At 40.3% G+C, this 15049-nt stretch overlaps 2 protein-coding genes across 8 annotated transcripts in view; one reads left to right on the top strand and one right to left on the bottom strand.

The window, feature by feature from the left end:
• The window catches only part of LOC133344908 (uncharacterized), an 842858-nt gene that overhangs the window by 254399 nt on the left and 573410 nt on the right, over positions 1-15049 (bottom strand). The window lies entirely within an intron of this gene.
• The window catches only part of LOC133344903 (leucine-rich repeat-containing protein 3B-like), a 31512-nt gene that overhangs the window by 2516 nt on the left and 13947 nt on the right, over positions 1-15049 (top strand). The gene's annotated exons all lie outside the window — the stretch shown is intronic.

Below are 15049 nucleotides of genomic sequence, written 5' to 3'. Positions count from 1 at the left end.
GGTTCTCTCCATTGAGAGTTCTTAGCAAGTGGGAATTAAACAAAAATCCACATTAATATGGCAGGCATCATTCTCTCCATCGGACAAGCACAGGTCCATATGCTGGACTGGAGTATCTTACGCATTTTACCTCTAAAATCCTACAGTCCAAATATTACTTCGTCATATAAAGGGCACAATTTGTATAGACCAGCATGGCTACAAATGAAGACTGCCATGTTCTGCTTTGCACCGTATTGCCAAACTCGCATTCGACCAATTTTGCATTAGGCTTTGTCAAAACCTGTTGAAGTCCAGAAAGCAGTTGTCCTTTTGAAAACATCATTGATCAGTGTTGTGTGTTTAGGCACAGTCGATAAGTCACCGTGCAAAGAAGGCGAGCTGACATCTTTCAGTCTGATTATAAAATATCACAACATTCAAGCTAAATTCACACCGTTAATAATTTACAGCATCACGCAATAGGATTTAGATTATACAGAATAGGTGATGTGTTGGTACGTCGTTATTTTCGTGAATTACTTATCGATTGGTTAATTACTGTAATTGATCACCAGCAGTCAATGCAACTCGTTGCGAACAGAGTGAGAATCGGCTTAAGAGTCGAATCTCTCCAAGCTAGTACGACTGGGGTGCTCTTAACGCGATGTGGGCGATTTTGCATATCAGTAAATAATGCATAATTGCTTAAGTTGAATGGCACTTACACGTCATAAACAACTAATAATTACATCTAAATGTTCACAATTAGTATATTTATGATTTAATCCCATAGCAAATCGCTACAGCACTGTAATATCAGCCTTCATCCGCCATCAGCCATACAATGGTCTCCCTGCTCATTTTTCTTTATATGGCTGATATTGATATGGAGCAACAACATTTAGGTGGTTGAGCCAGATAAATGCTTCAGGGGTAAATGAAGTGGTGTAATCGCTGTGACGATACCTCCATCCTTCATATTTGTGATTGGGCATTGAGTCGTTATTTGTTCCACGTTATGCTCTGGATGACCATAATGATTGTCATGGGGTCCATCTCCTTTTGCAGCCCTGAGCCGGGGGCCTGTCTTGTAATAGAATGACTGCTGATTTTTATTCGTAGTCGCTTTAGTTTTATCGGGGAAAACTTCACCTTAACATTGGCGAATTCTGCCGAGGGTGTTAGTTTATTCCTTAGTAAGTGTTCTTGAGTATTGGAGGAAATCGGAGATCCCAGAGAAAACCCAGGCATGTGACGGAATACTGTAAAAAATCAACACAGGTCAAAATCCTAGTTATTCTCCTGCCACATAATGATTACCTTGCAACCCTGCACATTGAAAGGCTGAAGAAATTATATAATCTGCACAATCCACAAAACTCACATCCAAAGCAGTGGCTTACAGGCATGTACCCCAACACGTGCTGTCATTCAATTGCTTAGTGTGGATTACATGAAAGGAATGTGACGCAGATAATGAAATAATTTTGGTTAAGTCACACCCGCTTTAGCTTTCATCTACAAGCATTAGGCTGTGATAACAGTCCCTGGGATGAGCATGCATCTCAAATGGTCATTACACTTGCACCTGTATTTGTGTATCTATGTGCACGTAGGGAAGCGGTAGTGTAGCGATGATCGCGCTGCGCTATGAACCTGGTGACCTGGCCACCCACCCCCTCGTGTGCTGTGCTGGCCTTCATAGGTGCTCGCTAACAGCACTTGCCCAAACAGTATGTTCAGGCTATACGGGGGATATTTGCCTTCGTCGTTTGTCTATGTGCACGTATGTGTGTGGTGGCGTCCCGAGTTTGACTCCCGCTCATGGACAATAACAGTGGCGAATTTTTGAACCGGTCCTGGGCCTTCTCTTCATCAACGTATTTGAACATAAGCAGTCGGGGGCCAGGCGTGGTGTTTTTAAGTTTCAAGTTTCATTTATTTGGTATAGCCCTGTGAGCCAAGTGGCTCTTAAGTCGGGTGCAACCGCAACAAACAAAATATGAACGGAGAACATCCTGGATAAACCAGCAAATTTTCCACACAAAAAAAACCGCTGTGTGCAAAAATACCATACCACCCCCGCGTGCTGTGCCAGCCTTTGTAGCTTCTCACTAACAGCATGTGGCTGCTAAAGGCGACACAGGAGATATTTGTACGTGTCTGTGTATTTGTGTTGGTATATATTTGTACTGTGTGTGCCAATTTGCATACCCTATAATCATCAGCTTCTGCATAGGAGGAGGCCATGCTGTTTAATGTGAGATTGCTTGCTAAGGTTTAATCCGCATCTACATAAAACCAATGAGCATTGATTTACAACAGATGTGCAGCGTGGGTGTAGATAAATGCATGAAAATTGCTTGTGATTATAATGGTTAAGAGTATTATTACTGTGTTCTGTATTGACTCGTAATTATGTCAATATCTAGTTTTAGGCCAGATTAATCTTAAGTTGTTGACATTTAAAAAAATTTAAATCCAGATTGCGGGTTGTCAGCCTATCCTCCGTTGTTTACAAAGATTGTTTTTTTGAGAGGCTGGTACACTCCATGGAAATGTGGAATTTCCACCATTGGCTTGGTGCCACCAATGGTTACGACCGCTGTCCTACATTTGTTTGTTTGCAATAAGAAACCCAAAAAATATACATTTTAAAAGGAGTCAAATAGTTCAGGCTAAGAATACTCGACTCAGTTTGTTGTAATAATAGTTTATCTTGGCAGATGACCAATAAGATTGCTGGAGTGTAGAGAAAGCCTCTTTTGAAAGGAGGTTTATATAGTTACAAATATAAGTAGATTGTAACCTGGAGATTTAAAGGAGTTGGTCTCAAATATGCACATGGGCTGTGAATATGTAATAGCCCGTCCATAAATGACGTCACGCACCTAGGGGGGAGGGGGGGTCTGACATTTGTGACGATGTGTGACGAAGGGGGGGAGAGTTTGAGACGTCACGTAAAAATGCGCCACTTTAAATAAATATAGACAACACGTTCTACTTAATTAAATATACTTTTGAATAAATGTTTTCTCCTACAACATCAGAGTGCAGCGGCACATTAATTACGCACTACAATGACAATAGTTTAAAGCGATTTGAAGTGTGTTTTATTTGGGGGGGGGGGGGCAGAGCTTTGTGACGTCATATTTGAGGGGGGTCTGACTTTTTGTGACGCTGTGTGACGATGGGGGGGGGGGGGGGTCAAAAATCGTCCAAAATCGCGTGACGTCATTTATGGACGGCCACTAATCACTATAAATGTGCACGAAGTTTATCAATTAAATGCAAAGTGGGAGTTTGATAAACTTACCTGCATTATAGTAAATGCTGTGACGAAAGTGTGTGTGTTGAGGTCTTGAGTTGTGATGATGAACTCTACTGATGTAATATCCAAATTAGATCACACTGTTCACTTCCGATCGGCGGTGAAGTCAAGGTGACAACTTGTTCCAGGCTATGTGCAAGTTAATGCAATGCAGATGATAAAGGCTCAAGTATTATTATTCAAAATCTTTTTAACTGGTTGATAACGTCCCCAACCATTTGAAAAGAACCATCTGAGGACCCAATCAAAACCATCACCTTGCCATACATAGCAGGGGTCAGTAAAAATATTTCCAAAATCATGAGCAAACACAAGAATCAGGTTCGATTTAGCACAGTACATACAATTCGTGATCTGATCTTATCTGTGAAGGATGTGATCCCTGACATGCAATACTACAAACTAAGCTGTGTCTGCGGCAGTAGTTATATTGGGGAAACTAAGCGACATGTCTCGGACCGTGTTCGTGAACATAAGGCAGATCTGAAACACGGTAGGACCATATTCTTTGGTTTTTTCCGGTAAAGTCACGTATAAAAATAAAATAATAAATTAAATAATAGCATACGACGTTTCGATTGCAACACAAGCAATCATCATCAGGTATAATGAAATAGCGACATAGAATATAACCAGAAAACTATAGACAGACATATAAGCAGACAGATATCACCAAGATACATAGAGAGAGCAACCCAGGTACAGAGAGAGGTGATCGTCTCTGTGGGGTGGCCTTAAATAGACAGAGGGGGGCGGAGGCAGAGAGAGGGAGGGGGTAGGGAAAACATTTACATGTCAATGAGTACGAAGGGAGGGGAGTAAGGTAAGCAGGCTTAGAGGGAGACAGAACACACTAAATTAAATAACCTAGCAAAGTATCGAAATGTTATGTAAAACGACACAGAGAGTCGGTCAACACACAATTAACGCATTGCCTGGTCGATTACGTATTTCAAAGATTGCTAAGTTAGAATTTAAGTGTGAAAATTCCAAAGAAAGACAAAACATAAAAAAGAGGAACGGAGACACACAGACAGAGCAGAACCTAAGAACGATACAAAACGAGTGTAGACAGAGAAAATTACACTAAATATACAGGCAGAGAGAGAGAACAAGAAACCCAGAGAGAGAGAAAAAGGTAAACTTGGAACTTCCCCGTAGAAGTGGTTCAATCTTAATTTTGGAGCTTTCGTGACTGCGGGAATTATTCTTTGGTTTTTTCGGTAAAGTCACGTATAAAAATAAAATAATAAATTAAATAATAGCATACGACGTTTCGATTGCAACACAAGCAATCATCATCAGGTATAATGAAATAGCGACATAGAATATAACCAGAAAACTATAGACAGACATATAAGCAGACAGATATCACCAAGATACATAGAGAGAGCAACCCAGGTACAGAGAGAGGTGATCGTCTCTGTGGGGTGGCCTTAAATAGACAGAGGGGGCGGAGGCAGAGAGAGGGAGGGGGTAGGGAAAACATTTACATGTCAATGAGTACGAAGGGAGGGGAGTAAGGTAAGCAGGCTTAGAGGGAGACAGAACACACTAAATTAAATAACCTAGCAAAGTAAATAACCTAGCAAAGTTCGTATGCTATTATTTAATTTATTATTTTATTTTTATACGTGACTTTACCGGAAAAAAACAAAGAATAATTCCCGCAGTCACGAAAGCTCCAAAATTAAGATTGAACCACTTCTACGGGGAAGTTCCAAGTTTACCTTTTTCTCTCTCTCTGCCTGTATATTTAGTGTAATTTTCTCTGTCTACACTCGTTTTGTATCGTTCTTAGGTTCTGCTCTGTCTGTGTGTCTCCGTTCCTCTTTTTTATGTTTTGTCTTTCTTTGGAATTTTCACACTTAAATTCTAACTTAGCAATCTTTGAAATACGTAATCGACCAGGCAATGCGTTAATTGTGTGTTGACCGACTCTCTGTGTCGTTTTACATAACATTTCGATACTTTGCTAGGTTATTTAATTTAGTGTGTTCTGTCTCCCTCTAAGCCTGCTTACCTTACTCCCCTCCCTTCGTACTCATTGACATGTAAATGTTTTCCCTACCCCCTCCCTCTCTCTGCCTCCGCCCCCCTCTGTCTATTTAAGGCCACCCCACAGAGACGATCACCTCTCTCTGTACCTGGGTTGCTCTCTCTATGTATCTTGGTGATATCTGTCTGCTTATATGTCTGTCTATAGTTTTCTGGTTATATTCTATGTCGCTATTTCATTATACCTGATGATGATTGCTTGTGTTGCAATCGAAACGTCGTATGCTATTATTTAATTTATTATTTTATTTTTATACGTGACTTTACCGAAAAAACCAAAGAATAATTCCTGCAGTCACGAAAGCTCCAAAATTAAGACGGTAGGACCAATATCTTGGCCGTGGCTGATCATTGTTTTAATGCGGTGGGCTCACACGAAATTGATTTCTCTAAGACGAAGGCTATCAACAAAGATTCGTTCATATATATAGACACAGACACAATTTCAACCGAGAAGATGGGTACAAACTGAGCAATCATTGAAAGGATGTTATCAACCAGTTTAAGTCATAATGGGCTATGATGTTCCCATCCTACCACCTTCCGATGTTGTTGTGCTTTACGCCCATTTCAAACTTGCGCTTTCACAGGGTTCACACTAGCACAGCCGCCGACCTCTTGGTTGCGGCTCTGTGATCTTTTATTAACATGATAATCTCTCATCAACATGCTAATTTTCACCTGGCAGCCCTTTGATTGGTGGAAAACCAATCACCATCGGGTTGGCTGCCCACCATTTGCATTATCATTGGCTGCTGACATTTGGGCTACGCTCATTTCAAACCCTTATAAACAGAAAGCCGTATCGGGTGTGGACCAATCAACTTCAAGGACAGTGCATATTATTATCATTATCAGAGTTGCTTCTTTTTTGTTTGCTTTTTTGACTACTTGTGTTGTGGTTATTGCAAACATGATGCCTTGAATAAAGGTGTCAGTTTTGTACCAGGTTAAAAGGGTAAAAACCTACTACTATATTTTGCCACTGGTAAAAGAGATCTCATAGTGTAAATGCTTACCCCGAGCTCTCAATACTCTGATATTGCACTGTGTTTGAGTTGTACGCCTTCTAGTGTCATCTGGTCCAACACCAATGGGGACTAGGCTCTAAAGAAAGCCGTCTCTGGTGTGGACCAATCAACTTCAAGGACAGTGCATATCATTATCAGAGTTGTCTCTTTTTGTTTGCATTTTGACTGCAAGTGTTGTGGTTATTTCAAACATGATCCCTTGTATAAAGGTGTTAGTTTTGTTGCCAGATAAAAGGGTAAAAACCTATTACTATTAAGCATAAGTGTTGGCATTATATAGAAGTTGGGTGTGATATAAGACAAACAACTAAATGTGGCGTGGTTATGGATCATCCAGTGCATGGGCAACCAACCTGCCAGGTAATAAAGTGTCTGTAACGGGGCAGTACAACAAGTAGGATTTTGGAAAGCACACAACTTTATCTGTGATGAAGGCTGCACTTTCCGTCGTTTTCATGCAGGGGGCGCTGCAAACCTACATGCCCCCTGCATGAATGACGGAGGCGCAGGGACAGACGTTCGATTAAGTTGAAATCGATCTGCAGACGGCGGTCTTCTCGCACGGCCAGCAGCTCTGTGTCGCCTTATCCCGATCCCGCAATCCCAAACAGGTGAAAGTCCGCATCGCACCGAACCTCCAGCAAGGCCATCTACTTAACGACGAGAGAAAATTCACACGGAATGTCGTTTTCAATTAAGTCTTCCAGATGTAAAATTATCTAAGCTTTTAATGAAGAAATACAATTATCTAATTCAAAACATAATACAATTCAAAGATGTTTCATTTTAAATTTTCAAAACGGAGCATCGGGTGCTTGCGTGAATGCGTCGTTCGTGCGCAATTTTTTTGTGACTTTCCTGGCCGAAGGCCGTAAATGGTTGTGAGGGGTGCCACAGGCGCCCCCCCACAACACCTAGTCTCCTTATATGGGTGGATGTTGTCTGTGTATGCTGTGTCTCTTCACACACACACACACATACTAAAAAGAGCAATTGACCAAACATCGCAAAACAGGCCACTTATGAAAAGTAAATAACTAATTACTGTGTGGTAATCATAATATGACCACATACAGTATTGTCCATTTCAATAAACTTCAGTACCAGATCTACCTTCAAACGATGAAAATTACTCTTAGTCCAGCAAGCAGTTTGATAAACCATTCGGCTACCCAAAATATTTATAATGCAATTATAATGTAAATGCAACCTTTAAAATAGCCTCAAATATCTTTACGTTAGACGAGTGCACAATCGGTGAAGAGTTATATCACGAATAGCACTCTTCCATGAATGGAATCGTTATTACGAGGCACAGTTGAATCGTTTTACAGATATTTTAACAGTGCTGTGATCAATATTTATTTGAAAGGTCAACTGCAAAAAAAAAAAATCTTGTTTTCAGATGTCAAAAAATAAATATGCCCAGCATATTCTGATGGCCAATTAAAATGGGATTTTTCCCCATGTTTGATTACTGCATAAGGTCATGTGCGCATACACAATGCGCAAGTAATATGCCCATTTTCTGGCAGGCATTGTATGGCCGTATACTTGCATATGCTGGTCGACTTATTGACACGCCCGCTTGAATCGCGTATTCATATTGGAGACACGCACATGCATATCGTGGGTGTGGTGGTGATTTGGAAGCGAGGACTATGGATCCAGCGGATAGATTATATGTGAGGTGTCCATTTGCTAGACGGCGAGGTAATGCCTGAAGTGAGAAGTAGAGCAATTAGGTTACCCTGCAATCTGCAGCATTTTGGGTGTTCTCTCAAATGTTTGGGAATTCTCCAGGCACTCACATTGCCTCCCGCAAACATGAAAGAAGAACTGACCAAGCACACCAGAAGGGCACTCTTGAATATGAGTCTCGAAACGCAATGTGGCTCTCTAGGGTTAAAAGTTAAAATTCTCTCACTGGCCAAATGAGTTCATCTCTGTATGTGGCCCTAAGCCAGTGGTGGAAATTACAAATTCTTGTTGCAGCGCTACGCTATCCATAGCACTGTTGACTTCCTACAAAGTGGGGCTCATTTTATTGACCCTGAAGGGATGACGGGCTGAGTTGACCACAGACCACGATTTGAACACGCAACATTTTGATCGAATTTAACCACAGTTGCCCCCAAACTGGATGAACCAATAAATTCGTATTCATAACCAATACATTACTGTATTATATTTTGATGTTGATGGATGTTATCATTGTTTAAGATCATTGAAGTACAAACAATTTCATATAATCCTATTATTTTCATATATTTCACAAATGGTTCCTTGATAGAGTCAAACAGATTCATAACAAAAAGCTAGATTCTCTGGAAAGTTTTTTTTTATTATTATCTCAGCTCAAAGGTGCTCATTATCAATATTTTCGAATAGTAATTGTGCAGTGACAGTTTTGGACCAGTTTTGTGTTATCAACTCTCATTGGCAAACTATTGTCTGGTACGCAATTGCCAAAGTATTACATGATAATGTGATTCAACATTTTTTTCAAGGAAAGCCTCACTGGGTCTCAGAATCAATTATTTTCAACTTAGTAGGAGCCCCCGAGAATCTGGAGCTAACCCATGTATAAGAGCAGATAACACTCAAAACACACACAGTTGGATAAGGAACCCACTTGCTGTACTGCCATTTTACCACCTCACAGCTTGGAAGGTTGAGTGTCTCACAGCACATGGTGTTCTACGTGTGATCCATCAACCCTGCCTCCAAAACCCCAGATTGCAGGCATGCACCACCCATTCAACTGATATGATACATTGATGAATAATGTCAAGAGACAACATGAACACTCGAGCGCCCCCCTTGAAAACGCCAGTTCGCACCAAATATTATTTATTTTCAGCCAGTATATTTGCCCTCTTTGGATTTCCGTTGGATATGAATGATCAGGATCCTGTAATTAAAATATGCTATGCTGTAGAGTACTGGACTTGCAGTCAGAGGTCAACAAAGAACATCACCCGTTTGGGGTTGATCAAGTTAGTGTTACTCTATGATAAGTCCACGTTAGTTGGACTGGTCCCAGCCATAGAAATATGGAATTTTCACCAATATCTCGGGACCAATTTGAACATGAAGAAACTTTGTATATTATCGTTAAATATGCACACAATATACATATGTGCTATATAACTTTTAAGAGTTACACCACAAACTATAAAATGCATAATATGGTTAAAGCTACGTGTGAAATGTATTCCTTATTGTTATTAAGAACAACCTTCTGTCTCATTGTAGCTACATACTTTAATCAAAATAATATTATTCTGTTCTTGCATGGTCAACAAGTACCATAAAATATGTACATGGAGATGAATTCTCAATAATGATTGGCAATTGAAAATGTCTCACTGAATTAATACATAGGAACACAATTGGCTTTACCGATTGCTAATCAGATATTGGCACATCCTGATAAGTCACTAAGTTAAAATCCGTTGATTGCAGACTAAATGACATGCTTGTACATTCGTACCATTTTTCTATATTTTTATACTTGTTTACACAGGAAAGCCTTGAGTCTCAAGACTCTTTTTCAGGAGGGTCCTGCCAAGTATTTTACGGTAGGGGGTGATGTTGCGATGTGCAATCCCAATAGCAGATAATTGTTGACCATTGGGTACATTTTACCAATTCCAGTTACATTGTGTATATATTTTATTTTGCTGTGGGAAGAAACCGGAGAACCTGAAAGAAACGCATGCAGAATAGGGTGAAAACATACAATCTCCACGTAAAAAGGTGCTCCAGTCGGAAATCAAACCCAGTTCCTTCTTGCTGCGAGGCACATGTGTTACAACTGCATCACCCTGTTTATTTTTGGGTGTTTTTCCTGTATATAGTTCTGTTCATTTACACAATTTTTATTCCGAACATTCTGCCTCTTTTTTACCAGCCAGATGAAACGAATGCGATAGTTGGTCATAAATGATTGGTGGTTCATACTGTTGGATCAATAAATATTTTGAAAAAATCCTGCTACTGGTGCGAACAAAACTTAGATGTACAATCATCAAAGTGTGATTCATATTGATCCTGTAGTACAAAATGTATCCATAAATAAAATAAACGTTTAATTTACCAGATATTTAATTCATGTTCTGCTTTCCCATCATCCTGATTGAGAAGGACATTGACACTGATGATGTCCTGCTACGAAAATGCTAGAATGAAACAGAGGATTCTACTGTCTGCAATCATATACTCTGCCCTTAATGACAATACAACTATTTACAGAAGAAAGCCTCACTAATTAAACGTAAACTTTTGTTCTAACGGGTCCTGCTTGGGATATGCTTGGGAACATTCTATATGCATTTTTGGTATAATGGGAGAAAACTGAAGTGACCATAGGAAACCCGTGCATGGGAGAAGAATAGCAATACAAATGTGTCAATCAGCAACCTACTCGCTGTGCTGCCTCCCACATGCACCACCGTGTTTACCTGCAGGCAGATATCGGTGATAAACGATTGCTCCATCTCAGACTGCTCGTCCGCCTTTAGGTAGCTTGATTATGTGTGTGTGCCACTCCACCTACCACCCTAGTTGCCCTCTGGTTACTTCCAGATTCTAAAACTGGGAACCACTGATCAAGGTTTCCAGTGCAAGGGTTCTCCAAGCTAAGTATTTAACATAAGATCCATAAAATGCTAAGGGGTCCATGAAGGCAATGGAGTGGTATTTAGATTGGTTACGCAGTCGTATGATTGCTCTGCTGGAATCAGCCTGTGCGAGAGTTGTAAATGTGAGCTATTACTTTTTCGTACAGAACGATGCAACACTGATGACAATAATGGGGGGGCAGAGCTATTGCTGGCAGCAGTGTGGCATCTTCACTCCAAAAGCCACCAGGAACCCGTCTGGTCTATATAGCACACTCTGGCAACTGCAGACGAGTGTCCACAGTCATTTCCCCTTCATCTTGCGAGCAGCCGTGGCAGCAGCATAGCTGGATTTGGCCGAATAAAGATCCATTGGCACTTTTATGATGGGCTTTCTGTGCAATCAACAGTGACTGAGCTGAGAGCCAGAAACCATCTAACTCATTACACGAGGGGTAAGCCCAGTGCCGTAACCCTGGATCTCAGAGGTGCTGGCTCAGTTATCTGGTAAGGACATGAGTCTTTTGGGCCACAACTACCTCACAATGCGTCATGGTTTTACAACCTCTGCTTATAGTGTCAGTGTAATCTGATTTTTTCAAACGCATAAAAAATTATTTAGTTGTTCGTTACGGATAGATGGTTGTTTCGTATTGTTAAATATTGTTGTATTTTTAACATTTTTTTGCGATTATTGGATTTATCTATGTTCATAGATCCCAGCCAGCTGGCTTTGTTGCAAAACGCTCAATAATCTTGTATCATATTCTTGGTTATTTTGGTAAAGTCACGTAGAAGGGAAGTAATAAAATAATAAAAATATAAAACAATACAATTCTCACGACGTTTCGACTGCAACACAAGCAATCATCATCAGGTGTGAAATCCACAGCAAGAAATTTTGAAAAAACCGCTACTTTTTTCAAAATTTATTGCTGTGGATTTCACACCTGATGATGATTGCTTGTGTTGCAGTCAAAACGTCGTGATAATTTTAAACGTCGTGATAATTTTATTGTTTTAGATTTTTATTATTTTATTTTTTCCCTTCTACGTGACTTTACCAAAAGAACCAATACTATGCATCCCTGTAGTCACGAAAGCTTTAAATCAATATCTTATATCAGTTTACCCTCCTAGCGGTTTGATTAATTGTTCTTATTCAGGGTTATGATTTGCTTCAAGAAGTGACCATTTTTTTTGTATTTTTCTTTTATTTGTTACGTCTCATGACCAAATTTCGTGGCATGATGTTATTTTCCTCACCTTGTATACGGGAGGTTGTGGGTTTGATCCCAACGCTAACTTCTGTATATTTTCAGTTTGCATGTTCTCCCCGTGGTCGCATGGATTTTTTCTCTGGGTCCTCCAATTTTTCCCTCCACAATTAGAAAAAAGCGCTAAATTTGGCTGTTATACATTTTCACGTGATAAACCATGTCGTTGAGCTATCATTTGTGGTCAGGTCAATTCCTAAAAATAACTAGCTTATGGGGCTTTACCTGGTTAAATAAAACAAAAATAAAAACAAACTTTAGTGTTAGTATATTTATGTATTCATACATTTTTAGTGATTTGCTTACCTTTCCTATACTTTTCACGTATATCGGTTTTTTTGTATTGTTTGTTGTTGTAACTTTGTGACCTGCCATTACTGGACATCTGTGAAAAAGAACTGCATAGCTCATCGGATTTTTCCAGGATAAATACAATTGTGATTCTCATATTCGCCGGAAGGTATACCAGCATAAATCATAACGAATCGATTCTTAGATGCACATTGTGAGCATAACGATGTATTTAAATCCACACATTGAATTATTCCCTGAATTATGCTGGAAACACATTGAAAAAATTGTAAGTAATAATCCTGATTAGGGATCTATTAAGTTATCCCTTCATTATCGATAATATTATTACCACCTTTGTGGGAAGTCAACAATGTTCATCATATAGAGAGATTGGCTCCTGCAATAGGATTGTGGATTTTTCACCACTGGTTCAGAACAGTCAGTGGAGATCAGCACTGCCCCAGTGCTCATTTGAGAAGGAATGTTTTTTACTTTTTTTTTCTAGTACAAGTGCTGTCAGTCTCACAATGAAGCTCTATCCAATTGTGAGCCGATGATCAAAGATCCCTGATAGTGTTACAGTGCTCTGAACTCACACCACGTGTTAGTGTTCCTTGATGTACAATCAATGGATCTGTTTGTCTTTGCAAAATAAACACTTTGAGTGTTGTGACTGGGCAACAGCTATGGGTTCCAGCAGAAGGAGGCAATGGTGAGGACTGGTGGCAGCAGTGGATATCCATAAATCCAGTCATACCTGGCTTTGTTGGTATGATGCAATGCAATATTGATACATTTATTACCAGCAAAGCCAGGTATGACTGGATGAAGTCACACCTTGGGTGGAAGTTACAGTATTGTTGAAGTAAACCTGCAACGGATTTGAACTTGTTGTGGAATTGAAGCATTAACCCTAGAAAATCCAAGTTGTTGGATCATTTCTTTGCCTGGAACTGTACCCCGAAGTTAACTATGTACCTTTAAAATGTTTCTAAAACAATGACAAGGTACACCCTTTCGTCCCATCGTCTCGACCATTGGCTCACCCACCGACAAACTGGCCCAATATCTGTCTGAGACCTTGCAGCCATTCACTGGTAAGACCACCTCTTCTGTACTTAACGCAGCTCACCTCGAATCGTCAATTAAAGATATCTCACTGTCCCCAGATGATTTGTTCGTTAGTTTCGATGTAGTTTAATTGTTCACCAAAGTTCCTGTGCCCAATACCATTGCAATCGTTGAAGATTTGGTTCAACAAGGATTGAATGCTTATGTACCGGCCCTGGTGAGACACTGTCTCACCAATACATACTTCATCTGGAATGGAACATTCTACAAACAAACTGAAGGCACCCCAATGGGTTCTCCCTTATCTCTGGTTGTAGCCAATATTTTCATGGAAATTTTGGAGACGGACGCCATCCAGGCATCCATTCTACGCGCGTCCTTGTGGAAGAGGATGATACGTTTGTCATCTGGCCACATGGCCGACTGGCTCTGAACCAATTCCTCAACCACATTAATTCCATACACCCAGCCATCAAATTCACCAAGGAGGTAGAAAAGGATGGCATGCTACCTTTCTTGGATGTTCTAATCAAAAATAGACCAGATGGCTCAATGAACCATTCTATCTACAGGAAAGTAACCCATACTGACGCCTACCTAAAACATGATTCCCACCACCATCCATCCCAAAAAAATTCCCTCATAAAAACGCTACACCATAGAGCTCACTGTATCTCCGACCATGAACACCGAACCAGTGAACTGAAACACGTACACCAAGCTCTCATGGCGAATGTATATTCTGACGACACAATCCGCAAAGCCATCACCCCAACCGTGAGGAAAGAGCCATCTGAGAATCTCATCAAAACCACCATCTTGCCATACAAAGCAGGGGTAACCAAAAATATTTCCAAAATCATAAACAAACACAAGATCCAGGTCTGATTTAACACAGTACATACAATTCGAGATCTGATCCCATCTGTGAAGGACAAGATTCCTGACATGCAATATCCCGGCGTCTACAAACTAAGCAGTATCTGCGGCAGCAGTTACATTGGGGAAACTAAGCGACATGTCTCGGACCGTGTTCGTGAGCATAAGCCAGATTTGAAACACGGTAGGGCCAATACTTCTGCTGTGGCTGATCATAATTTTAATGGTACTGGCTCACACGAAATTGATTTTTCTAAGACGATGGTACTTTGCAAGCCTACTGGCTATCAACAAAGATTTGTTCATGAAGTCATCCATATATACAGACACAGACAGAATTTCAACCGAGATGATGGTTATAAACTCAGAAATCATTGGAAGGATGTCATAAACCTCTTTGGGTCATGACTTAATTTGTGTTTTCTTGTCAACCTCTACCGTCAGCAGTGTGGGTGTGTGGAGCGAGATGCAATGATTTCCTGGTGGAGACCTACTACTGGC

Source organism: Lethenteron reissneri, chromosome 20 (assembly GCF_015708825.2).
Source record: "Lethenteron reissneri isolate LAM-NWPU_2019-01 chromosome 20, ASM1570882v1, whole genome shotgun sequence".
NCBI lineage: Eukaryota > Metazoa > Chordata > Hyperoartia > Petromyzontiformes > Petromyzontidae > Lethenteron > Lethenteron reissneri.
Note: the sequence above shows the minus strand (reverse complement) of the source record. Positions and strands in the feature narration are given on the sequence as shown.